At 42.8% G+C, this 26,081-nt stretch overlaps 1 protein-coding gene across 1 annotated transcript in view; it reads right to left on the bottom strand.

Moving 5' to 3' along the window:
- LOC126992694 (uncharacterized) overlaps nucleotides 1-26,081 on the bottom strand; it is a 40,383-nt gene that overhangs the window by 7,407 nt on the left and 6,895 nt on the right. The window lies entirely within an intron of this gene.

Raw genomic sequence — 26,081 nt, 5'->3', positions numbered from 1 at the left:
TCTCTCTCTCTCTCTCTCTCTCTCTCTCTCTCTCTCTCTCTCTCTCTCTCTCTATCTCTATATTATCATTTTTTTGTCTCTCTCTCTCTCTCTCTCTCTCTCTCTCTCTCTCTCTCTCTCTCCCCACACAAAGATAAACGAGTAATTAAATAAAGAGAAATTTCAGAGCAAACGAGAATTCAAGGTTTTCGAGTGCCAGGAAAAAGGGAAAAAAATGTATATATACATGTTGATAAGACTCCCTTGAACACTGCAGGAAAAAGAGTTTTGTATTTAAAAGGTCAGGTGTGTGTGTGTGTGTGTGTGTGTGTGTGTGTGTGTGTGTTGTTATCTAGGGTGACTTACAACACGTCTAAGTCAGGTATGAAAGGTTAGTCTCTCTCTCTCTCTCTCTCTCTCTCTCTCTCTCTCTCTCTCTCTCCACGCTGTCCTTCTCCCAGTCTCATTTCTCTTCAAATATACTTTTTTTTTTCTTCCACTCCTACCTCACTTGTCCTTTCCCCCCCCTCTCCCTCTCTCTCTCTCTCTCTCTCTCTCTCTCTCTCTCTCTCTCTCTCTCTCCTCCCTCCCTCTCTCTTTCCTCCATGTCATTCTGCGTCCTTCCCTTCTTCCTTTCCTCCCTACTTCCCTCCCTCCTTTTCCTTCCTCTTCCTTCCCTTCGTTCCTTTGATTATTTCCTTTCGTCTCTTCCTTTTTTGCTCTTAATTTTCGTCTTTATCTTTCTTTTTCTTCTATATTTGCTGTTCACATCCCCCTCCCCCCATTATCTCTCATTTGCCTCCTCCTCCATTCCTTCCTCTGCTCCTCAACTTGTTTTCTTCTTTGTTTCCTCTCGTCTGGGAGGCGGTGGCCGGGCGGTCAGTGTGTGGGCGTGGTGTGGACCCAGGTTGAGTCCCACCGGTGCATGCTGACCATTTTCAACCACCGCCGAGTGTGGGAAGATTGCCCTCACGCTGGAGGCCGCTAATCCCATTCATTGGGGTGAAGCGCCGAACTGTCATTTTTAGGGCCAAGATGAGGGATACCCGGGTGAGAGCTCGTGCCCTTTACTCATTTTCTGCTCTTTTCTCCTCCCTTCCCATTCTCTCCTCTTTTGCTCCTTTCTTTTATCTCCTTCTTCTCTGCTTCACACTTTATCTCTCCCTTCCTCCCTCTCTCTTTTCTGATTCTAACATTTTGATATCCATTCTATAGTAGGGTGACCAGAACTGAACCGCATAGTCAAGATGAGGTCTAACTAATGCTAAATATAGTTAGAGGAAGACTTCGGGGCTTCTGTTGCTTACGCTCCTTGAAACAAATCCCGCCGAGTGTGGGAAGATTACCCTCACGCTGCCCCGTGGAGGCCGCTAATCCCATTCATTGGGGTGAAGCGCCGAACTGTCATTTTTAGGGCCGCAAGATGAGGGATACCCGGGTGAGAGCTCGTGCCCTTTACTGTAGTTGCTGCCTCCAGACCCGTTCGTTTAAAGGTTTATTGCACAAAAATACACAAATACATGTAACCTCCACACCCCGCCTCATCCATTATGGTGGTGGTGTTTTGGAATACCGTTCATTTATTGATACGGAAATCCAGGTGAGCGAGCGAGGCCGAGCCCATCGAGGGGAGCCTGACAACACCTGGCACTTGAAACCCTCACCTATAAACAGAACTTAGCGACAACTTTGATTATCCGAATTAAAAATGAGTCCACCACCTCGCGGCCTTAAAAATGACAGTTCGGCGGCTTCACTGATCAGGGCTGAAGTCGACTCCACCATTTACACCTCCACGTGCAGCCCAGCCCTTCAATCAACCCTAACTTTAGCGACTGCGTTCAAGAGGAGCACCGGGCGGCAGCGCCTGTGTGAGGGGGGGGAGGGGGAGCATGGGCCAGGCAAGGGTCGCACATCACGGCAGCCACTATAAACAACTTTAGACCGCACCACTAACGGGATGGGCCGTTCAAAATTTCTCCATTTCTTCATTTTCTGCTCTTTTCTCCTTCCTTCCCATTCCCTCCTCCTTTGCTCCTTTCTATTATCTCCTTCTCTGCTTCACACTTTATCTCTCCCTTCCTCCCCTTCTCTTTTCTTCTCCCTTGTCCTCCTCTCTTCGTAGCTTTTCTTCTCCCTTCCTCCCTTGTCCTCCTCCCTTCGTAACTTTTCTTCTCCCTTCCTCCCTTGTCCTCCTCCCTTCGTAACGTTTCTTCTTCCTTCCTCCCTCCCCATCCCTAACTATCTCCCATTTTCTCTCCCCTTCCACCTCCCACCCCTTTCCTCCCTCCCTCTCTCCCACCCCCCCTGTCCCCTTTCCCTATATTTCTACAGTCGTCACCATCACCCCTCCCCCCTCACCTTGACCCTCCCTCCCCCTCCGCCCCTTGAGCAGGTCACGACCAATCCTTCTGAATCTGGGTCACGTGGTCCAGCGAGAAGGGTTACCAGGTGAGATTTTTCGGTGGTTTTGAAATTGTCAGGTAAACGAGGACAAGGAGGAGGAGGAGGAGGAGGAGAAGATAAGAACATAAGAACGTAAGGAGTCTGCAAGAGGCTGGTGGGTCTGTACAAGGCAGCTCCTGTGAACCTAACCCCACCTAGTATCGCTGCCCATGAATTTATCTAATCTATTTTTGAATGTGACAATTGTATTGGCACTCACCACATGACTGCTCAGCCTATTCCACTCATCCACTACCCTGTTAGTAAACCAATTTTTGCCTATGTCCCTGTTGAATCTGAATTTATCCAGTTTAAACCCATTACTTCGTGTCCTACCCGGTTCTCTTACCAACAAAACCTTATGAATATCTCCCTTATTAAAGCCCTTCATCCATTTATAAACCTCGATCATGTCTCCACGCACCCTTCGCCTTTCTAGAGAATGCAAGTTTAACTGTTTGAGTCTTTCCTCGTATGGCAAGTTTCTCAACCCCTGAATCATCTTAGCCATCCTCCTCTGCACTGATTCTAACATTTTGATGTCCATTCTATAGTAAGGTGACCAAAACTGAACCGCATAGTCAAGATGAGGTCTAACTAATGCTAAATATAGTTTGAGGAAGACTTCGGGGCTTCTGTTGCTTACGCTCCTTGAAACAAATCCCAGTACCCTGTTTGCTCGATTTCTAGCTGCATTGTGCCCTTGGACGGAGATCAGAGCTCACTAAGACCCCTAAATCCCTCTCGCACCCAGACCTGCTTATGGGAGTGTCATTTAAGCAATAGTTATGAGAGGGGTTGTTCCTACCTACACTCAGAATACTGCACTTCCCTACATTGAAATCCATCTGCCATTTATCCGCCCAGTCATACAATCTGTTGAGTTCACCCTGGAGAATACTGTGTGTGTGTGTGTGTGTGTGTGTGTGTGTGTGTGTGTGTGTGTGTGTGTGTGTGTGTGTGTGTATGTGTGTGTGTGTGTGTTATTACCTCAAGGTCAGAGCTCTATGGCATTACCTCGAACCCTGGTACACACAAGATTGAGTCGACAGCATAACCAGAGAACCACGAGTGATGGATGCAGGGGAGGAGGAGGAAGATGAGGAGAGTAAAGAGGAGGAGGAGGAGAGGAGAGACAGGAAGATGAGGAAAAATATATGAGGAAGAATTTAAAAGTAGTAGAAGAAATAAGGAAAGAGTAAAAAAATATATGGAAGAGGAAGAAAATGACAGACCAAAAAAAAAATAAGAAAAAGAGAATATTGGAAGGAAAGAAAAACGAGAAAAAGTTGATAAAGAAGAAGAACGAAAGAAAAGGTGAATGGAGGAAGAGGAGGAGGAGGATTAAGGTGACGGAAACGAGAATACAGAAGACGAAGAAAGAGAAAGATAACAAAGAATAAAAGGAATGAGAAAATATAAATAAAGGAAGGAGGAAGAGAAAGAGAAGGAGGAAGAAGAATGAGAAGGTGACGAAGATGAGAATAAAGAAGACGAAAGAAGAGGAAGAGGAGGAGGAAGATAAGATAGAATTACAAGAGAGAGAGAGAGAGAGAGAGAGAGAGAGAGAGAGAGAGAGAGAGAGAGAGAGAGAGAGAGAGAGAGAGAGAGAGAACAAGACAACCACAAGAAAACAACCCAAAGAAACTTAAACAAAAAAAACATGGAAGGTCAGGCAGCAGGAAATAGGTGTTGCCGGCATGAATACGAGAGGGCTGAGTGGCAGAGTGGGTACAGGCGGTGAGTAATGAAGGGGGCGGCGAGGACACGCTGGGATGGGTACGTGATGGGGACACTTGGACACAGGAAGGACACGGGTAAAAAACTGGTCCGGGAACATATTGGACGAGGAGGAGGAGGAGGAGGAGGAGGGAAAAAGAGCAGGGTGAATGGGAGGAGGAGAAAAAGGAGGAGTTGAAGTCGGAGGAGAGGGAAAAAGAGCAGGATGATATAGATGAGGAGGAGTAGGAGGAGGAGGAGGAGGAGAAGGAAAATGAGCAGGATGAATGGAAGAGGAGGAGGAAGAAAGAGGAGGAAGGAGGAGGAGGAGTTAAGTCGGAGGAGTAGAGGGAAAAAAGAGCAGGATGATATGAAAGAGGAGGAGGAAGGAGGGGCAAGAGGAGGAGGAGGAGGAGGAGGGATGAAATAGGTGAGTACATACAAGAAGAAGAAGAACCAAAATAAAGAAAAAGAAGAAAAAGAAAAAGAAGAACAAAAGAATGTGATAGAGAAATTTTCCATTGTGTGAACAAAAATAAAAAAAGGAGTGGAGTTTATGGTTTCCTGAATAGTACTCTTGGTGGATAGGAGGAAGAGGATGTGAGGTAACAGTCCCATATTTTCAGCCGCTTTGGGCTCCCACAACCACGGTTTCCCAAGGCCACAGAAGAGTCGGGTTCCCAGACGTTTTTTTGTCAAGTTCATGGAGGAAGGAGGAGGGATGAAATAGGTGAGTACATACAAGGACAAGAAGAAGAAGAAGAAGAAGACAAACTATCACCAGGCTCATAACACTACCCGTGGAAATACTAACACAATAGTTAACCAACATCTTCACTCATTCATCCCTATGTTGTCCAAATTCCTTATGCAAGAGTTAACCAGCATCTTCATTCTTTCATCCCTATACTGTCCAAATCCCTTATGCAAGAGTTAACCAGCATTTTCATTCTTTCATCCCTATACTGTCCAAATCCCTTATGCAAGAGTTAACCAGCATCTTCACTCTTTCATCCCTATACTGTCCAGATCCCTTATGCAAGAGTTAACCAGCATCTTCACTCATTCATCCCTATACTGTCCAGAACCCTTATGCAAGAGTTAACCAGCATCTTCACTCTCTCATCCCCTTCACTGATAAACTGGAGCAGCCTTCCTTGATCTGTATTTCCAATCCTTCAAAAGTGGACCATCAAGGCACCTCTCCTCCCGAAATTGACCTCCCTTTCGGCCACTCCTCTGGACTTCTTTTTATGGGGCAGTGATTGGCGTTTTGTTGTGTTTTTTGTCTTAACTTTCTTTGCCCTTGAACTGCTTCCTAGAGTATACAATAAAAAAAGGAAACACGGAAGAGCAGGCAGAGGCGAAGATAGGATACAAGATAATACAAAGAAACATAGAAACTTGGAAGGTCAGCCAACGAAAAGAATATGGAAAGGAGAATGAAAAAAGGATGAGAAAAAAAGAAACATGGAAGGAGAGAAAGTATAATAAAGCGAGAGAATGAGAGAAAGAGAAAAATAGAAAGAAACACGGAAACATGGAAAAACAGGCAAAGAGAAGAGGAGATAGCAAGTAGAAATGATGAAAAAAAGAGAAAAGGAAGAAAAGGAAGAAAAGATGATGAAAAAAAGACAAAAATAATTATAAAAAGGGAGAGAAAACAGGAAAAAATTAATGAGAGAGAGAGAGAGAGAGAGAGAGAGAGAGAGAGAGAGAGAGAGAGAATAATAAAGCATGAAAATAAAGAAAGAGAGAGGAGCAAGGCAAAAGATGAGAGAGGGAAAAACCAAGAAACATGGAAAGAAAGGCAACAGAAAGAGAGAAACAGGTAAAGAGAAAGAGATAGAAAGAGAACAGGAATAAGAGAGAATAAGAGAAACATAGAAGCATAGAAGACCAGGCAACAAGATATAGAAAATGAAGATATAGAAACAGAAGGGGAGAAAAGAGAAGAGAAAGAGATAAAGAGAGAGAAAAAGAAAGGGAGAGAGAAGATAGAAGAGAAGGAGAGAGGAGACGGAAGATAAAAATTAGAATGAAGAGAAAATGGAGAAAGAGGAGAATAAGAAAACGAGAAAATAAAAGATGGAAGAAAAAATAAAGAAAAAGAAAAATGGAAAGAAGAATGGAAAGAAGAAGAAAAAGAAAGAAAAAAAGGAGAAGAAAATAAGAAAAATAAGAAAAAGAAAAGTAAAAGAAAAGAAAAAAAAGAGAAAAGAATAATGAAGGAAAGTTAGAGGAGTAGGTAGAACAGAGATAAGGAAGAGGAAGAAGAAGAAAAAGGAAAAAAAGAAGAAAAAGAAGAAAAAGAAGACGAAGAAGAAGACGAAGAAAAGAAGAAAAAAAAGAAGAGGAAGAACAGGGATAAAGTAGACGAGTAGGAAGAGCAACAACAACAACAGGAATGAGAAGAAAAACAAGAACAAACACATAAGCACGGAAGGGCAGGCGCCAGCTCAAACATCTTTACTGTTACGAAAACCTTCAAAACATCGTAAGCAGGAAGATGTTTTTTTTTTTGTGTGTGTGTGTGTTTGTTTCCCTCTTTCTCTTCTCTTCCTTTCCATGTTTGTTCGTTTGTTTGTTTTCCTTTTCTCTCTTCTTTGTCTCTCTCTCTCTCTCTCTCTCTCGAAGACGAAGAAAAAAATAGGTGGGACGACAATAAAATAAAATGAAAAAATAAAAATTAAACAAAATGAATAAAAAAAAGAATGAACAAAAAAAATATAAAAAAGAAAAAACTATAGCAGACGGAGGAAAAGAGAGAGAGAGAGAGAGAGAGAGAGAGAGAGAGAGAGAGAGAGAGAGAGAGAGAGAGAGAGAGAGAGAGAGAGAGAGAGAGAGAGAGAGAGAGGGAGGCAGGGGAGAGGAGGAGGAGGGGGTATGAAAAAAACTAAGTAGAGGTGGTGACATCAATAGGAAGAAGAATGAGGAAGAAGAAGAGGAGGAGGAGGAGGAGGATTTACAAGAAAGAGGAGACTGAATCGAAATCAGAGGAGAAGGAAGAAGTATAAGGAAGAGGAAGAGGAATAGGAGGAAGAGGAAGAAGGAGGAGGAGGATAGAATAAGCAAGTAGATACAGCAACAAGAAGAAGAGGAAGAAGAAGGAAGAAAGAGGAGAAGAAGAAGAAGAAGCACAACAAGATCAAGAAGAAGGAGAAGAACAAGAAAAAGAAGAAAGAAAGAGAAGAAGAAGAAAAGACAAGAAAAACTGAAAAAACAAAACAATGAAAAACAAAATACCAAATACAAACAAAACAACAACAACAACAACACACACACAAAGCCGCCACAAGCAAAAAGGAGCACAAGGAAGAACAGGGACGCACCAGTAATAGGAAGAACACGGGTACCATCGCCGAGGTCACCTGCGCTAATGACCTTGCCCACGTCAACGCCAGAGGTAGTACGCGTTGGCGGCGGATTTGGGCGTGAAAGCGTAAGGCAGACAGACACGCAAACAGACAGACACCTGCCTTCTTTCATTTCTCTCTCTCTCTCTCTTCTCTCTCTCTCTCTCCTCCTCCTTCCTCATTCTCCCTCCCCCTCCCTTTCTTCCTAAATCCAAAGCAGAAGAAGAGGAAGAGGAGGAGGAGCTGGAGGAGGGATAAAAAAACATGTAGATGAAATCGATAATGATGATATAAATAATGAACAAAAGGAAGAAGAATGAAGAAGAAGAAGAGGAGGAGGTGGACCGTAAAGAGAGGAGAAGAAGATAGAGAAAAAAAATATGAGGCCGAAATTAATTATAAAAGAATGAATGGGAGGAGGAAGAGGAGGGAGGGAAAAAAAGAAGAAAAAGGAAGAGGAAGACAGGAATAAAACAGGAATAGGAAAAGAAAAAAAAGATAAAAGAAAAATAAGTAAAAAAAAGAGAAACAGACATAGGAGAAAAGAAGAAAAGGAGGAGGAGAAAAGATGAGGAGGAAGAGAAAAGATGAGGAGGAGGAAGAGAAAAGAAGAAGAGGAAGAGAAAAGAAGAAATAGAGGAAGAGAAGAAGAAATAGAGGAAGAGAAGAAGAAACGGAGGAAGAGAAAAAAAAAGAGGAAGAGAAAAAAAGAGGGAGAAAAAAGAGGAAGAAGAAGAAGACAAAGAAACAAAAAGAAAACGAAGGTGACGGAGTAGCAGTAAAAGTAGGAGGAGGAGGAGGAGAGAGGAATGAATAAGTGACGGACTAGATCTTGCAAGGTTAAGTTATTTTGTGTGTGCGTGCGTGTGTGTGTGTGTGCGTGGGTCATGTGTGTGTGTGTGTGTGTGTGTTGAGGAGGTCATGTGTGTGTGTGTGTTGAGGAGGTCATGTGTATGTGTGTTGGGGAGGTCGTGTGTGTGTGTGTGTGTGTGTGTGTTCTGAGAAGTCACGTGAGGGGAATGAGAGAGAGAGAGAGAGAGAGAGAGAGAGAGAGAGAGAGAGAGAGAGAGAGAGAGAGAGAGAGAGAGAGAGAGAGAGAGAGAGAGATAGAGAGAGATAGAGAGAGAGAGAGAGAGAGAGAGAGAGAGAGAAAGATATAGAGACAGAGAGAGAAGAAAACGGAAGAAAAAAGAATGAAAAGGGGAAGAGAGAGAGAGAGAGAGAGAGAGAGAGAGAGAGAGAGAGAGAGAGAGAGAGAGAGAGAGAGAGAGAGAGAGAGAGAGAGAGAGAGAGAAATAGAAAGAAAATTGAGAAAATGAAGAGAACGAAGGAAGAAAAAAGAATGAAAGAGAGAGAGAGAGAGAGAGAGAGAGAGAGAGAGAGAGAGAGAGAGAGAGAGAGAGAAGAGAAAATATGTGTGGAGGGAAAACATGAAGGAGATGAAAAAGAATGAAAAGAAATGTTAAAAAGAAAGAAAAAAGTGTATGAAGATAAGATGAAAGAGATGGCTGACTGGCTGACAAGAGACAAAGAGAAATTAAGAGAGGCTGAAAAGAGATGGCTTGAAAAAAGAAGAAGGCTGTCTGGCTGACTTAAGAGATGGCTGACTGGTTGACTTAAGAGATGGCTGACTGGCTGACTTAAGAGATGGCTGACTGGCTGACTTAAGAGATGGCTGACTGGCTGACTTAAGAGATGGCTGACTGGCTGACTGGCTGACTTAAGAGATGGCTGACTGGCTGACTTAAGAGATGGCTGACTGGCTGACTTAAGAGATGGCTGACTGGCTGACTTAAGAGATGGCTGACTGGCTGACTTAAGAGATGGCTGACTGGCTGACTTAAGAGATGGCTGACTGGCTGACTTAAGAGATGGCTGACTGGTTGACTTAAGAGATGGCTGACTGGTTGACTTAAGAGATGGCTGACTGGTTGACTTAAGAGATGGCTGACTGGTTGACTTAAGAGATGGCTGACTGGCTGACTTAAGAGATGGCTGACTGGTTGACTTAAGAGATGGCTGACTGGTTGACTTAAGAGATGGCTGACTGGTTGACTTAAGAGATGGCTGACTGGCTGACTTAAGAGATGGCTGACTGGTTGACTTAAGAGATGGCTGACTGGTTGACTTAAGAGATGGCTGACTGGCTGACTGGCTGACTTAAGAGATGGCTGACTGGTTGACTTAAGAGATGGCTGACTGGTTGACTTAAGAGATGGCTGACTGGTTGACTTAAGAGATGGCTGACTGGCTGACTTAAGAGATGGCTGACTGACTGGCTGACTTAAGAGATGGCTGACTGGTTGACTTAAGAGATGGCTGACTGGCTGACTTAAGAGATGGCTGACTGGTTGACTTAAGAGATGGCTGACTGGCTGACTGGCTGACTGGTTGACTTAAGAGCTGGCTGACTGGCTGACTTAAGAGATGGCTGACTGGCTGACTTAAGAGATGGCTGACTGGCTGACTTAAGAGATGGCTGACTGGCTGACTTAAAGAGATGGCTGGCTGACTGGTTGACTTAAAGAGATGGCTGACTTGACTGGTTGACTTAAAGAGATGGCTGACTGGGTGACTGGTTAACTTAAGAGATGGCTGACTGGCTGACAAGAGATGGCTGACTGGTTGACTTAAGAGATGGCTGACTGGCTGACTGACTTAAGAGATGGCTGACTGGCTGACTGGTAAGAGATGGCTGACTGGCTGACTGGTTAACTTAAAGAGATGGCTGACTGGCTGACTGATTAACTTAATGAGATGGCTGACTGGCTGACTTAAGAGATGGCTGACTTGACTGATGACTTAAAGAGATGGCTGACTGGCTGACTGTCTGACTTAAGAGATGGCTGACTGGCTGACTTAAGAGATGGCTGACTGGCTGACTTAAGAGATGGCTGACTGGCTGACTGGTTAACTTAAGAGATGGCTGACTGGGTGACTGGTTAACTTAAGAGATGGCTGACTGGGTGACTGGTTAAGAGATGGCTGACTGGGTGACTGGTTAAGAGATGGCTGACTGGGTGACTGGTTAACTTAAGAGATGGCTGACAGGCTGACTTTAAGAGATGGCTGACTGGCTGACTTAAGAGATGGCTGACTGGGTGACTTAAGAGATGGCTGACTGGTTGACTGTTAACTTAAGAGATGGCTGACTGACTGGTTGACTTAAAGAGATGGCTGACTGGTTGACTTAAGAGATGGCTGATCATTGACTGATTAACTTAAAGAGATGGCTGACTGGCTGACTGATTAACTTAAAGAGATGGCTGACTGGCTGACTGATTAACTTAAAGAGATGGCTGACTGGCTGACTGATTAACTTAGAGATGGCTGACTGGCTGACTGATTAACTTAAAGAGATGGCTGACTGGCTGACAAGAGATGGCTGACTGGCTGACTTAAGAGATGGCTGACTGGCTGACTACTAAGAGATGGCTGACTGGCTGACTTAAAGAGATGGCTGACTGGCTGATTAACTTAGAGATGGCTGACTGATTAACTTAAAGAGATGGCTGACTGATTGACAAGAGATGGCTGACTGGCTGACTTAAAAGAGATGGCTGACTGGCTGACTTAAGAGATGGCGGACTGGCTGACTGATTAACAAGAGATGGCTGACTGATTAACTTAAGAGATGGCTGATCATTGACTGGTTAACTTAAAGAGATGGCTGACTGGCTGACTTAAGAGATGGCTGACTGGCTGACTTAAGAGATGGCTGACTGGCTGACTGATTAACTTAAGAGATGGCTGACTGGTTAGAGATGGCTGACTGGCTGACTTAAGAGATGGCGGACTGGCTGACTGATTAACTTAAGAGATGGCTGACTGGCTGACTTAAGAGATGGCGGACTGGCTGACTGATTAACTTAAGAGATGGCGGACTGGCTGACTGATTAACTTAAGAGATGGCTGACTGGCTGACTGGCTGACTGATTAACTTAAGAGATGGCTGACTGGCTGACTGGCTGACTGGTTAACTTAAAGAGATGGCTGACTGGCTGACTGATTAACTTAAGAGATGGCTGACTGGCTGACTTAAGAGTTGGCTGACTGGCTGACTTAGAGATGGCTGACTGGCTGACTTAAGAGATGGCTGACTGGCTGACTTAAGAGATGGCTGACTGGCTGACTGATTAACTTAAGAGATGGCTGACTGGCTGACTGATAAGAGATGGCTGACTGGTTGACTGCTGAAAGAGATGGCTGACTGGCTGACTCTTTAAGAGATGGCTGACTGATTACTTAAGAGATGGCTGACTGGCTGACTGATTAACTTAAAGAGATGGCTGACTGATTAACTTAAGAGATGGCTGACTGGCTGACTGATTAACTTAAAGAGATGGCTGACTGATTAACTTAAGAGATGGCTGACTGGCTGACTGATTAACTTAAGAGATGGCTGACTGATTAACTTAAGAGATGGCTGACTGGCTGACTGATTAACTTAAGAGATGGCGGACTGGCTGACTGATTAACTTAAGAGATGGCTGACTGGGTGACTGATTAACTTAAGAGATGGCGGACTGGCTGACTGATTAACTTAAAGAGATGGCTGACTGATTAACTTAAGAGATGGCTGACTGGCTGACTGATTAACTTAAAGAGATGGCTGACTGATTAACTTAAGAGATGGCTGACTGGCTGACTGATTAACTTAAAGAGATGGCTGACTGATTAACTTAAGAGATGGCGGACTGGGTGACTGATTAACTTAAGAGATGGCGGACTGATTAACTTAAAGAGATGGCTGACTGATTGACTTAAGAGATGGCTGACTGATTGACTTAAGAGATGGCTGACTGGCTGACTTAAGAGATGGCTGACTGGCTGACTGATTAACTTAAGAGATGGCTGACTGATTAACTTAAGAGATGGCTGACTGATTAACTTAAGAGATGGCGGACTGGGTGACTGATTAACTTAAGAGATGGCGGACTGGCTGACACTTAAGAGATGGCTGACTGGCTGACTGATTAACTTAAGAGATGCTGATTAACAAGAGATGGCTGACTGGCTGACTGGCTGACTGATTAACTTAAGAGATGGCTTAAGAGATGGCTGAAAGAGATCTTAAGAGATGGAAGAGATGGCTGACTGATTAACTTAAGAGATGGCTGACTGGCTGACTGATTAACTTAAAGAGATGGCTGACTGATTAACTTAAGAGATGGCGGACTGGGTGACTGATTAACTTAAGAGATGGCGGACTGGCTGACTGATTAACTTAAGAGATGGCGGACTGATTAACTTAAAGAGATGGCTGACTGATTAACTTAAAGAGATGGCTGACTGATTAACTTAAGAGATGGCGGACTGGCTGACTGATTAACTTAAGAGATGGCTGACTGGCTGACTGATTAACTTAAGAGATGGCGGACTGGCTGACTGATTAACTTAAAGAGATGGCTGACTGATTAACTTAAAGAGATGGCTGACTGATTAACTTAAGAGATGGCGGACTGGCTGACTGATTAACTTAAAGAGATGGCTGACTGGTTAACTTAAGAGATGGCTGACTGGCTGACTGGTTAACTTAAGAGATGGCTGACTGGCTGACTGGTTAACTTAAGAGATGGCTGACTGGCTGACTGGTTAACTTAAGAGATGGCTGACTGGCTGACTGGCTGACTGTAGAGATGGCTGACTGGCTGACTTAAGAGATGGCTGACTGGCTGACTGGCTGACTTAAGAGATGGCTGACTGATTAACTTAAGAGATGGCGGACTGGCTGACTGATTAACTTAAGAGATGGCTGACTGGCTGACTGATTAACTTAAGAGATGGCTGACTGGCTGACTGATTAACTTAAGAGATGGCTGACTGGCTGACTGATTAACTTAAGAGATGGCTGACTGATTAACTTAAGAGATGGCTGACTGGCTGACTGATTAACTTAAGAGATGGCTGACTGGCTGATTAACTTAAGAGATGGCGGACTGGCTGACTGATTAACTTAAAGAGATGGCTGACTGGTTAACTTAAGAGATGGCTGACTGGCTGACTGGTTAACTTAAGAGATGGCTGACTGGTTAACTTAAGAGATGGCTGACTGGCTGACTGGCTGACTGATTAACTTAAGAGATGGCTGACTGGCTGACTGATTAACTTAAGAGATGGCTGACTGGGTGACTGATTAACTTAAGAGATGGCTGACTGGCTGACTGATTAACTTAAGAGATGGCTGACTGGCTGACTGGTTAACTTAAGAGATGGCTGACTGGCTGACTGGTTAACTTAAGAGATGGCTGACTGGCTGACTGGTTAACTTAAGAGATGGCTGACTGGCTGACTGGCTGACTGGTTAACTTAAGAGATGGCTGACTGGCTGACTGATTAACTTAAGAGATGGCTGACTGGCTGACTGGTTAACTTAAGAGATGGCTGACTGGCTGACTGGTTAACTTAAGAGATGGCTGACTGGGAGATAGAGAATGAAAAAGAAATATTAAAGAAGAAAAATGTATGAAGGGAAAAGAAGGAGGAGATGAAAGAGAATGAAAAGAAATGTTAAAAAGAAAGAAAAACATGTATGAAGGGAAAAGATGAAAGAGAAAAGAGGAAAAAGAAATGTTAAAAAGAAAAACGAATAAAAATGAATAAAAAGTTAAGGAAATCCGAATATTCTACAAGACAAAGAAAATAAAGAAAAATAAAGAAAATGAAAAATTAAGAAAAATGAAGAAAAATGAAGAAAACAATAAAAAATGAAGACAAGATAGATTTAAAAATCCAAATATTCTCCAAGACAAAAGAAATAAAGAAGAAAATAAAGAAAAAAATAAAGCAAAAATGAAAAGCTGAAGAAAAAGAAAAAAAACTCATATTCTACAAGAAAAAATAACGAAAAAAGAAAAGAACCGTAACTACAAAAAAAGAAAAGGAGAAAAAGAAAATAAAGGAAAATAAAAGAAAATGAAGAAAAATAAAGGAAAATAAAACAAAATAGAGGGAAATAAAGGATAAAAATAAAGGAAAATAAAAAATAAAGAAAATAAAGAAAAAAGAAAAAATAAGGGAAAATAAAACAAAATAGAGGGAAATTAAGGAAAAAAGGAAAAAATAAAGGAAAATAAAAAATAAAAAATAAATAAAAATAAAAAATAAAGGAAAATAAAACAAAATAGAGGGAAAATAAAGGAAAATAAAAAAAAATAAAAGTAAAATCAGACAAACAAAAACAAAAGTAAAGACAAATCCAGCCCTTAGTTGGTCACAGAGCCAAGCAACAGCTGCACACACAGACTGCCAATTAGCACCTGGAATTGCACACAGGTACCTGACCTAATGTGTGTGTGTGTGTGTGTGTGTGTGTGTGTGTGTATACGTTTCTGGGTGACCCGTGTGTGTGTGTGTGTGTGTGTGTGTGTGTGTGTGTGTGTGTGTGTGTGTGTGTGTGTGTGTGTGTGTGTGTGTGTGTGTGTGTGTGTGTGTGTGTGTGTGTGTGTGTGTGTGTGTGTGTGTGTGTTTTTGTATGCATGTGTGTATTCGTTTGTGTGTGTCTGTGTGTGTGTGTGTGTGTGTGTGTGTGTGTGTGTGTGTGTGTGTGTGTGTGTGTGTGTGTGTGTGTGTGTGTGTGTGTGTGTGTGTGTGTGTGTGTGTGTGTGTGTGTGTGTGTGTGTGTGTGTGTGTGTGTGTGTGTGTGTGTGTGTAAAATATTGGATACTAAATTTGTTTGACACCGTTTCGTAATGATAAGGGGGGAGGGAGGGGGTTGGGAGAGGAGGGGGCGGGGTCAGGGATAGGTGAGGGGGTGAAGGAGGGGAGGGGGTGGGGGGGAGGCATTATCATCATATATATTTTTTTAAGTAGTAGTAACGAGGAGGGGGAGGAGGAGGAAAAGAAGGAGGAGGAGGAGAAGGAAAAGAAGGAGGAGGAGGAGAAGGAAAAGAACATCAGAACATAGGAAGACTGCAAGAGGAGGAGGAGGAGGAAAAGAACATCAGAACATAGGAAGACTGCAAGAGGAGGAGGAGGAGGAAAAGAACATTAGAACATAAGAACATAAGAACATAGGGAGACTGCAAGAGGAGGAGGAGGAGGAACACAAAGGAAGAACAAACAACAGCAGGAGGAGGAGGACAACAATTATAAAGGAAATAGAGATAAACAGATAAAGCGATAAAAAACAAACTCAATGAACCGGATCAGCAAAACAAACACAAACAAACAAACAAGAAAAAAAACGAACAACGAGCATTGTCATCTTCGCGTTTTACATTTTCTTTTTTTCTCGTCCTTGAGTTTTATTCGTCGTTAAAAATATAACATGCGCATAAAAAAAAATGGTTCACTTCAGCTGCGCAGCGTGGGGCGGCGGCTGGGTGGCTAGCGGGCGGGCGTGGCGTTCAGGACCAGTGTTAGCGTCCCGCTCGCTGCTATAGTCCGGCAAATCTTAAGTGGCGGCTCTGACGTAGACAGCCCGCTAGACACTGGTGCTATGTCTCCAAGTGACCTCGCGTACCGTGCCTCTCACACCCTTCTCTCTCTCCCCCCGTGTCTCTCTCTCTCTCTCACACTTTAGTATAAAAACCAAATATGGTTTTTATGATTGATTCTCTATCTGTGAGTGAATACAAAGAAATTTGTACAACACTTGGCACCGTTGCCACCGCGGCGTTGTCAGCTCTTGGTGCGATTTTTCTTAAAGAGGTTTATTATTACTACTATTATTATTATTATTATGCATTGTCGAGCACCATACTCCCCGAATGAGAGTACACCCCCACTTATCTCTCTCGCGCGCACACGCGCACACAGGCACACACACACACAGAGAGAGAGAGAGAGAGAGAGAGAGAGAGAGAGAGAGAGAGAGAGAGAGAGAGAGAGAGAGAGAGAGAGAGAGAGAAGGGTGTGAGAGACACGTTGTGCGAGGTCAGTTGGAGTCGTGGCAACAGGGTCTAGCGGGCTGCCTACGTCAGAGCCGCCACAAGATTTGCCGGACTATACGACCTGGTAGTGTACAGTCATCGCCGCGGCCTACGACTACCCACACGACGACGATGACAGGAAATAATGGACTAAAACTAATGGTGAATAAAGAAACAAAGAAAGAAAGATAAAGAAAATCCGTAAAACAAATATGAAAACAAAGAAAAAATGAGAAGAAAATAAAGAAAAGATGAAGGAAAATGAAAACAAGAAAATATTAAGAAAGAAAAAAGAAGCAGAAGATGAAACGAAGGTGAAATAAGGGAATACAAACAGAGGAAGAAGAGGAAGAAAGGGAAGAGGAAAGGAATGAATAGGGAGGTAAGAAAATGTGAAAAAGAGGAAGAAACGAGGAAAAGGAAGAGAAGAGGAAAGGAATGAACAGGGAGGTAAGAAAATGAGAGGAAGAAAAGAGGAAAAAGGAAGAGGAGGAAAGGAATGAAGAGGGAGGTAAGAAAATGAGAGGAAAAGGAAGAGGAAAGGAATGAATAGGGAGGTGGGAAAATGCGAGAAAGAGGAAGAGGAAGAGGAAAAGAAGGTGGAGGAGGAGGAAGAAAAGAACATAGGTTGACTGCAAGAGGAGGAGGAGGAAAAGGAGGAAGAGAAAAGGATGAATAGGGAGGGGAGAAATTGTGAAAAAGAGGAAAAAAAGGGGAAAAGGAAAAAGAGGAAAGATTGGGAGGTGAGAAAAGAGGGAAGAATGAAGGGAATGAAGAAAATGAAGGGAAACAAAAGATATAGAAGAAAAAGCCCTAATGACCATCTACCAACCTCTAGTGAAGCTCTCAAGAGGACTAATATGAGCTCCGGGGGACAGCATGACAAGCAAGCATGGCAACACTATAAAATACATCCCTGCTACACTAACGAGGTGGGGCCGACCAACAAGGGGGAACATACGTCAGGTGGTGCGTTGCTTCACTCACCCGCCGACTCCACCCAAGACAATCAACCCTGCCGTTCACATTCCACGGTTGGTTACTAGTAGACGCTTCCACAATCCTCCACATCAATTATTCCCAAAGGGCAGAAAAGGAAATGAATCGGGTTCTAATTAGTGTTCTGTTAGGTTCACGGTACAGAGGAAGGGTCACACTACCACCAGGGCTATAAAACTACCCCTGGAAATGCTCAAAACTCCCACGAAAGCCTTGTCAAATAGGTGTTTCTTTAGGTTCACGGTACAGAGGAAGAGTCAGACTACCACCAGGGCCATAAAACTACCCTTGGAAATGGTCAAAACTCCCACGAAAGCCTTGTCAAATGTGTTTCTTCAGGTTCACGGTACAGAGGAAGAGTCAGACTACCACCAGGGCCACAAAACTACCCCTGGAAATGCTCAAAACTCCCACGAAAGCCTTGTCAAATAGGTGTTTCTTTAGGTTCAAGGTACAGAGGAAGAGTCACACTACCACCAGGGCCATAAAACTACCCCTGGAAATGCTCAAAACTCCCACGAAAGCTTTGTCAAATATGTGTTTCTTTAGGTTCACGGTACAGAGGAAGAGTCAGACTACCACCAGGGCCATAAAACTACCCTTGGAAATGGTCAAAACGCCCACGAAAGTCTTATCAAATAGGTGTTTCTTTAGGTTCACGGTACAGAGGAAGGGTCACACTACCACCAGGGCCGTAAAACTACCCCTGGAAATGCTCAAAACTCCCACGAAAGCCTTGTCAAATAGGTGTTTCTTTAGGTTCACGGTACAGAGGAAGGGTCACACTACCACCAGGGCCATACAACTACCCCTGGAAATGCTCAAAACTCCCACGAAAGCCTTGTCAAATAGGTGTTTCTTTAGGTTCACGGTACAGAGGAAGGGTCACACTACCACCAGGGCCATACAACTACCCCTGGAAATGCTCAAAACTCCCACGAAAGCCTCGTCAAATAGGTGTTTCTTTAGGTTCACAGTACAGAGGAAGGGTCACACTACCACCAGGGCCATAAAACTACCCCTGGAAATGCTCAAAACTCCCACGAAAGCCTTGTCAAATAGGTGTTTCTTTAGGTTCACGGTACAGAGGAAGGGTCACACTACCACCAGGGCCATAAAACTACCCCTGGAAATGCTCAAAACTCCCAAGAAAGCCTTGTCAAATAGGTGTTTCTTTAGGTTCACGGTACAGAGGAAGGGTCACACTACCACCAGGGCCATAAAACTACCCCTGGAAATGCTCAAAACTCCCACGAAAGCCTTGTCAAATAGGTGTTTCTTTAGGTTCACGGTACAGAGGAAGAGTCACACTACCACCAGGGCCGTAAAACTACCCCTGGAAATGCTCAAAACTCCCACGAAAGACCCTCCAAGGAGCGATCGATTTGACCCACCATGAGTGTCCACAACAAAAAAAAAATGCGTCCCTTCCCTGAGAGTAAGCACTGCCCGACTGTCCATAACTCACAGCCTCGACGTTATTAGGAAATCCGTATCAAATTCACGTATCAAATCTATAACCCCGACACAACAAAGAAAGAGAACAAGAATACAGAAAATAAAATAGAAGGTAAAAGATAGAGGTAGAAATAAGAGGTGAAATACAGGTGAAATAGGGTAATACAGTGTTGCCAGAATAGAGCACACACACACACACACACACACACCATGAGAGATAGACAAGGAGAGAGGGAATGAAGGGAGGATAAAGAAAATAAATAAGATAGAAATAATAAAGAAACTGAGAAAAAGATAAAGAAAATACGAATAAAACAACAAAATTATAACTGAAGGAAAACAAGAATGAGAAAATGGGAGATGTGAAGAAATACAAGATAAAGAAAATAACAGAAATAAAGAAACTCAAAGAAAATCCGATAAAGAAAATCCGATAAGCAAAATAAGAAAAAACAAGAAAACAGGAGGAGAGAGGTAGGTAGGAATAGGAGATGAAACAAAGGTGAAATAAGGAAACAAACAGAGGAAGAAGAGGAAGAAGCGAGGAAAGGATAAAGAGGAGGAAAAGGAATGAACAGGGAGGTGAGAAAATGTGAGAGAAAGAGGAAGAAGCGAGGAAAGGATAGAGAAGAGGAGGAAAAGGAAGAGGAAGAAAAGAGAATGGAAAGAAGAAATGAAGAAAGAGAGGAAGAAAAGTGAATTGAAAGAAGAAAAGAAGAAAATGAGGAGAGTATAGACATAAGAAAAAGGAAGAAGAAAAGTTAATTGAAAGAAGAAAAAAAGGAGGAAATAAAAGGAGATAGTATAGACATAAGAAAAAGGAAGAGAGGAAGAAACGCGAATTGAAAGAAAGGGAAGAAAAAAAGAGGGAGTATAGATTTAAGAATAAGGATGAGGAAGAAAAATAAATCAAAAGAAAAAAGAAAAGGAAATAAAAGACATGAGAAAAAGGAAGGAAAAGAATGAATGAAAAGAAGAAAAAAAGAAGAAAAAGAAGGAAATAAAAGACATGAGAAAAAGGAAAGAAGAAAAAAAATGAATGAAAAGAAGGAAATAAAAAAGACTTGAGAAAAAGGAAAGAAAAAATTAATGAAAAGAAAAAAAGAAAAAGGAAAGAAAAAAAACTGAGAAAAGGGAAAGAAAAGAATGAATGAAAAGAAAAACAAAAAGAAAAAGGAAGGAAGAAAAAATGGATGAAGAAAAAAAAAAACAGCACACACACACACACGAGATAGACAATTGAAGGAAAAAAATAGACAAATGTAATCCGGTCTGACAACCTGTGAGACAAGCAAAAAGAATCTAGCGCAGGCAGGAAAAGTGACGGTAATTCAGACCACCGAGAGCAGGTGTCTGAGGGTCAATACCACGCTTATGTTCTGTCGTGAAAAAGAAACTCGCTGTGAACAATTTCTTACATCATTCTCCGGAAACTTGACACCATTTTTATAAGCCAGCCACGTCACAGATGCTAATACTGTCTTGCGCTACGTCTTAAAGCATAACTCTCCTTTCCTTTCCCTCTGTCGATAATTTCCACGCTGGCTGCTCTTTTGGATTTGGGAACTGCATGCCTCTACCCTTCTCCACCCTCCCCGCCGCTCCCCTATACACGACTTTGTACTCTAGCTTATCCTTATGCTGTCCAACTCAAATTATGCAAGCGTTAACCAGCATCTCCATTCCTGAGTGACTTGGGGCCGGAGTGACTTGTAATCGTAGAGTTAAGCACTGTCCAAATCCCTCATGCAAGAGTTAACCAGCATCTTCATTTATGAGTGACTTGTAAGCGTAGAGTTAACCACTGTCCAAATCCCTCGTGCCAGAGTTAACCAGCATCTTCATTCCTTAGTGACTTGTAAGCGTAGAGTTAACCACTGTCCAAATTCCTCGTGCCAGAGTTAACCAGCATCTTCATTCCTGAGTGACTTGTAAGCGTAGAGTTAGCCACTGTCCAAATCCCTCGTGCCAGAGTTAACCAGCATCTTCATTCCTGAGTGACTTGTAAGCGTAGAGTTAACCACTGTCCAAATCCCTCATGCAAGAGTTAACCAGCATCTTCATTCCTGAGTGACTTGTAATCGTAGAGTTAGCCACTGTCCAAATCCCTCATGCAAGAGTTAACCAGCATCTTCATTCCTGAGTGACTTGAAAGCGTAGAGTTAACCACTGTCCAAATCCCTCGTGCAAGAGTTAACCAGCATCTTCATTCCTCCCTAAGATGGGGGGGCCGGAGTGACTTGTAGAGTTAACCACTGTCCAAATCCCTCATGCATGAGTTAACCAGCATCTTCATTCCTGAGTGACTTGTAATTGTAGAGTTAACCAGTGTCCAAATCCCTCATGCAAGAGTTAACCAGCATCTCCCCTCCCACTCCTAACGCCGGTAACCTCAAAAAGCCTTTCTTCCTTTGTCTGTATTTTCTCCTGCCAACGACCTGAAGAGTTTTTTGTCGTTATTACAAGCTAGCAATACTGTCTGTCACCTTCGTTTTTTGACTGCACACACACACACACACACACACACACACACACACCTCTTATTTCGTAATACTTATATCAAGCTCAGTTATTATCTTGCATTAATTAAAGTTCTCTAATTGTTGTCTTATCATGTGTGTGTGTGTGTGTGTGTGTGCGCGCCTAACAACACCCACGGCAACAAACGAACACACACAATACCGGATCCGGTCATGTGACTAGAGCAACGTGGGAAAAAAACTCGTCTATTCGTTTTTTTGTGTGTACGAGATGTGTGTGGGAGGGGTGAGGGGGTGGAGTGGGGGTGAATTGTTGTTGTGGGGGTGGTAGTAGTAGTAGTAGTAGTAGTAGTAGAATCAGCTAATGTGAGAGAAACTTGAATGAAAAGCGAAACTAAAAAGTGAATCTACTAGCAACAACGAGTTTTACTACTACTACTACTACTACTACTACTACTATTAGCATTCTACCTTCACAACCATTAAATAAAGGTATAATTAAACAACCTAACTCAGTCCCATGCTAACCTAGCTTAACACCATCTTATCAACCAAACATAGCTTCATCTTATCATAACCTAATCCAGTCCCATGCTAACCTAACCTAACACAATCTTATCTTAACCAAACATAGCTTCATCTTATCAACACTTAACCTAACCCAGTCCTATGCTAACCTAACCTAACCTAACACCATCTTATCTTAACCAAACATAGCTTCATCTTATCATAACTTAACCTAATCCAGTCCTGTGCTAACCTAACCTAACTTAACCTATCCTAACACCATCTTACCTTAACCTAACATAGCTTCATCTTATCATAACCTAACCCAATTCTATGCTAACTTAACCTAACTCCATATTATCTTAACTAAACATAGCTTCATCTTATCCTACACTAAACCTAATCCACTTCTGTGCTAATCTAACCTAACTTAACCTAACCTAACATCATATTATCTTAACCTAACATAACTTCATCTTATCATAACTTAACCTAATCCAGTCCTATGCTAACCTAATCTATATTTATCCTAGCTCTCTCTCTCTCTCTCTCTCTCTCTCTCTCTCTCTCTCTCTCTCTCTCTCTCTCTACGTTGATGTCGGTTAATCCTTCTACCTCTTCTCCTCTGTAGATCTGTTCTCCCTGAGGTATATTGGCTAATCTTTCTTTGGTATATCCGGTTAAGAGCAGGGAACGGGTATACTGTGTGTGTGCGTGTGTGTGTGTGTGTGTGTGTGTGTGTGTGTGTGAGAGTATGCAGGTGTCTGGGTGGGTGTGGGTGCGTCAGGTGCGTGTGTGTGAGTATGCAGGTGTCTGGGTGGGTGTTGGTGAGGTCGCGCCGCACCCAAGAGAGCTGTCTGTATTTTAATCCGGGCTTAATCAGGGAGGCTACAGGCACACGAGGAGGAAGGAATACAGATTAATTAAGGAATAGAGGAAAAGATGAAGAGAAGGAGGAGGAAGAGAAAGAAACGAAAGGAAAAAAGATACACATAAGGAGGAAGCCACAGAGATTAATTAAGGAATGGAGGAAAAGATGAAGAGAAGGAGGAGGAGGAGGAAGAAGAGGAAGAAACGAAGAAAAAAGATAGAGGAAGAGAAAAAGGGTACAGGCACATAAGAAGGAAGGAATACAGATTAATTAAGGAATGGAGAGAAAAGGAAAGCAAGAGTAAAGAGGAGGAGGAGGAGGAGAAAGAGGAAGACTCGAAGGAAAAAAAGTAGAGGAAGAGGAAAAGGGATGAACAGGAAGGCGAGAAACTGTAAAAACTGAGAAGATAAAAAAATAAAAAAAGGAGGAAATAAAGAAGGAAAATAAAGGTATAATATAAATGGTTAAAGGAAGAGAGGAAGAAAAGAATGAATAGAAAGTGAAAAAATGTAAAAAAAAGAGAAGTGAATAAATGGGAGGAGGAAGAAATAAAAAAAGAATAAAGAAACACGTAAGAGAAGGAAGAGGAAGAGAAGAGGGAAAAAATGAATGAATGGAAAAGTGAAAAGATGTCGAAATAGATAAAGAAAATGAATAAAAGGGAGAAAGAAGGAATTAAAACGTAGACGAATATGGACATGAGAAAAAGACGAGAAAAGAGGAAGAGGAAGAAGACAATGAAACGAAATGAGAAGAGGAGGAGGGAGAGTAGCAGTAAAAGGAGGAGAAGGAAGAAGAAGAGGAGGAGGAGGAGGAGGAGGAAGAGGAGGGAGAGTAGCAGTAAAAGGAGGAGGAGAAGGAAGAAGAGGAGGAGGAGGAGGAAGAAGAGGAGGGAGAGTAGCAGTAAAAGGAGGAGGAGAAGGAAGAAGAAGAAGAAGAGAGAGAGAGAGAGAGAGAGAGAGAGAGAGAGAGAGAGAGAGAGAGAGAGAGAGAGAGAGAGAGAGAGAGAGAGAGAGAGAGAGAGAGAGAGAGACTTGATTCGACTTGACTTGGTTGATTAGGGGAGCGGGTTCAAGGTTTGTGTAGGCAAGCCCAGGCGTGTTCTTGACCCACTGGCGCGGCGAACAGGTAAGGCAGGTGTGGGGTGGGGGGGTGGCGGGCGAGGAGGAGGAGGAGGTGGTGGGGAAGGGAAGGCAAAGAAGAGGTAAAGAGGGAAAAAAAGGGTTGACCAAAAAGGAAGAGGAAGTGGATCATGTATGTATGTATGTGTGTGTGTGTGTGTGTGTGTGTGTGTGTGTGTGTGTGTGTGTGTGTGTAACATATGAGAGCAGGGTGATAAACGTTGGGAATGACCTTGCAAATAGTTATGGTAATAGTAGTAGTAGTAGTAGTAGTAGTAGTAGTAGAAGTAGTAGTAGGAGTATTAGGAAGATAGAAAGATAAAGAAAGAAAGAACAGATAAGGGAGAAGAAATAGAAGAGAAAGAAGAGAAAAAGCAGAATTAGAAAAGATGAAAAAGAAGAATATGTTGATGATTATAAAGTAGCAAGCATAGTAGCAGTAGTAATAGTAGTAGTAGTAGTAGTAGTAGTAGTAGTAGTAGTAGTAGTAGTAGTAGTAGTAGTAGTAGTAGTAGTAGTAGTGCCAAGGGTCAGTGTGTGTAGCGTGTCGGCACTCTCCCATGACCACCAGGCCGCCCACTCATTCTGCTGACAAACACATACTAGCCCGCGTGTGTCTGATGAATGCAAACTACTGTGTGTGTAACCTCAACGCATGTGTAGTAATAGTAGGAGTAATAATAGTAATAGTAGTGAAAGTGGTGGTAGTAGTAGTAGTAGTGGTATTAGTGGTAGTGGTAGTTATGGTGGTAATTTGCAGTAGTAGTTTTGTGTTAGTATCATCCCCCGGTGCACGGTAAAAATGGGACAGGTGAAAATGGGACTGGTGAAAATGGGACTGGTGAAAATGGGACAGGTAAAAATGGGACAGGTAAAAATGGGACAGGTAAAAATGGGACAGGTAAAAATGGGACAGGTAAAAATGGGACAGGTAAAAATGGGACAGGTTAAAATGGGACAGGTTAAAATGGGACAGGTAAAAATGGGACAGGTAAAAATGGGACAGGTAAAAATGGGACAGGTAAAAATGGGACAGGTAGGAAGGAGGGAATGGAAGATGAAGAAAATAAGAGAGCGGAGAGAAAAGAAAAATGGGACAGGTAGGAAGGAGAAAAGGAAAAGGAAGGAGGGAATGGAAGATGAAGAAAAGGCTTAAGAAACGAGAGAAGGAGAAAAGAAGAAAATGAGAGAGCGGAGAGAAAATGAGAAAAATGGGACAGGTGAAAATGGGACAGGTAGGAAGGAGAATAGGAAAAGGAAGGAGGGAATGGAAGCTGAAGAAAGGGCTTAAGAAACTAGGAGAAAAGAAGAAAATAAGAGAGCGAAGAGAGAAAAGAAGAAAAGAAGAGAGCGAAGAGAGAAAAGAAGAAAAATGGGACAGGTGAAAATGGGACAGGTAGGAAGGAGGGAATGGAAAATGAAGAAAGGGCTTAAGAAACGAGAGGAGAAAAGAAGAAAATAAGAGAGCGAAAAGAGAAAAGAAGAAAATAAGAGAGCGAAGAAAAATGGCACAGGTGGAAAAGTAGGAAAAAAATGGCACAGATAAGACGGTAATTATTGAAACAGCAAACCACTACCCCGCCACTAACTTCACCACCATCTTCGTCCTCATCACCACCACTCCCAGCGCGGTAAACGATTAGGCTTAACTCCAGCGCAGGTGACCTTGGCCTAGGGTGGCCCACGCGCCCGCACACACACACACACACACACACACACACACCACTACTGCCTACGACTTCTACTACGACTACTACTGTACTAACATTACAAAACGACCACTGCGAGTATTAACTACCACTTCAACTACTACTACTACTACCACTAATACTACTACTACTACTTATAATATTGATAGTATACCTTGGCGTTTTTTTCTTTTAAAACAAGAAAAACAGGAATATTAATTTCAAGGTCAACACGATACGATGTAGAAGAAACACGAATAATAAAAAGATACCTGAGAGAGAGAGAGAGAGAGAGAGAGAGAGAGAGAGAGAGAGAGAGAGAGAGAGAGAGAGAGATAATGATCCAAACTTGAAACACATCCCACGCGCACACACACACTCAGACACGCACTCACAAACACACACACACTCACAAAGACACGCACACACTCACAAAGACACGCACACACTCACAAAGACACGCACTCACTCACAAAGACACGCACACACGCACACACACTCCAACGACCCAGCAATGATCCCTAACCCTCGGAGCCACGGAAGAGGTCAAAAAAGGTCACGAAATCACAGCCCAGGTCATGTGGC

The sequence above is a fragment of the Eriocheir sinensis genome, unplaced genomic scaffold, assembly GCF_024679095.1.
Source record: "Eriocheir sinensis breed Jianghai 21 unplaced genomic scaffold, ASM2467909v1 Scaffold5, whole genome shotgun sequence".
In the NCBI taxonomy this organism is placed as follows: Eukaryota; Metazoa; Arthropoda; class Malacostraca; order Decapoda; family Varunidae; genus Eriocheir; species Eriocheir sinensis.
Note: the sequence above shows the minus strand (reverse complement) of the source record. Positions and strands in the feature narration are given on the sequence as shown.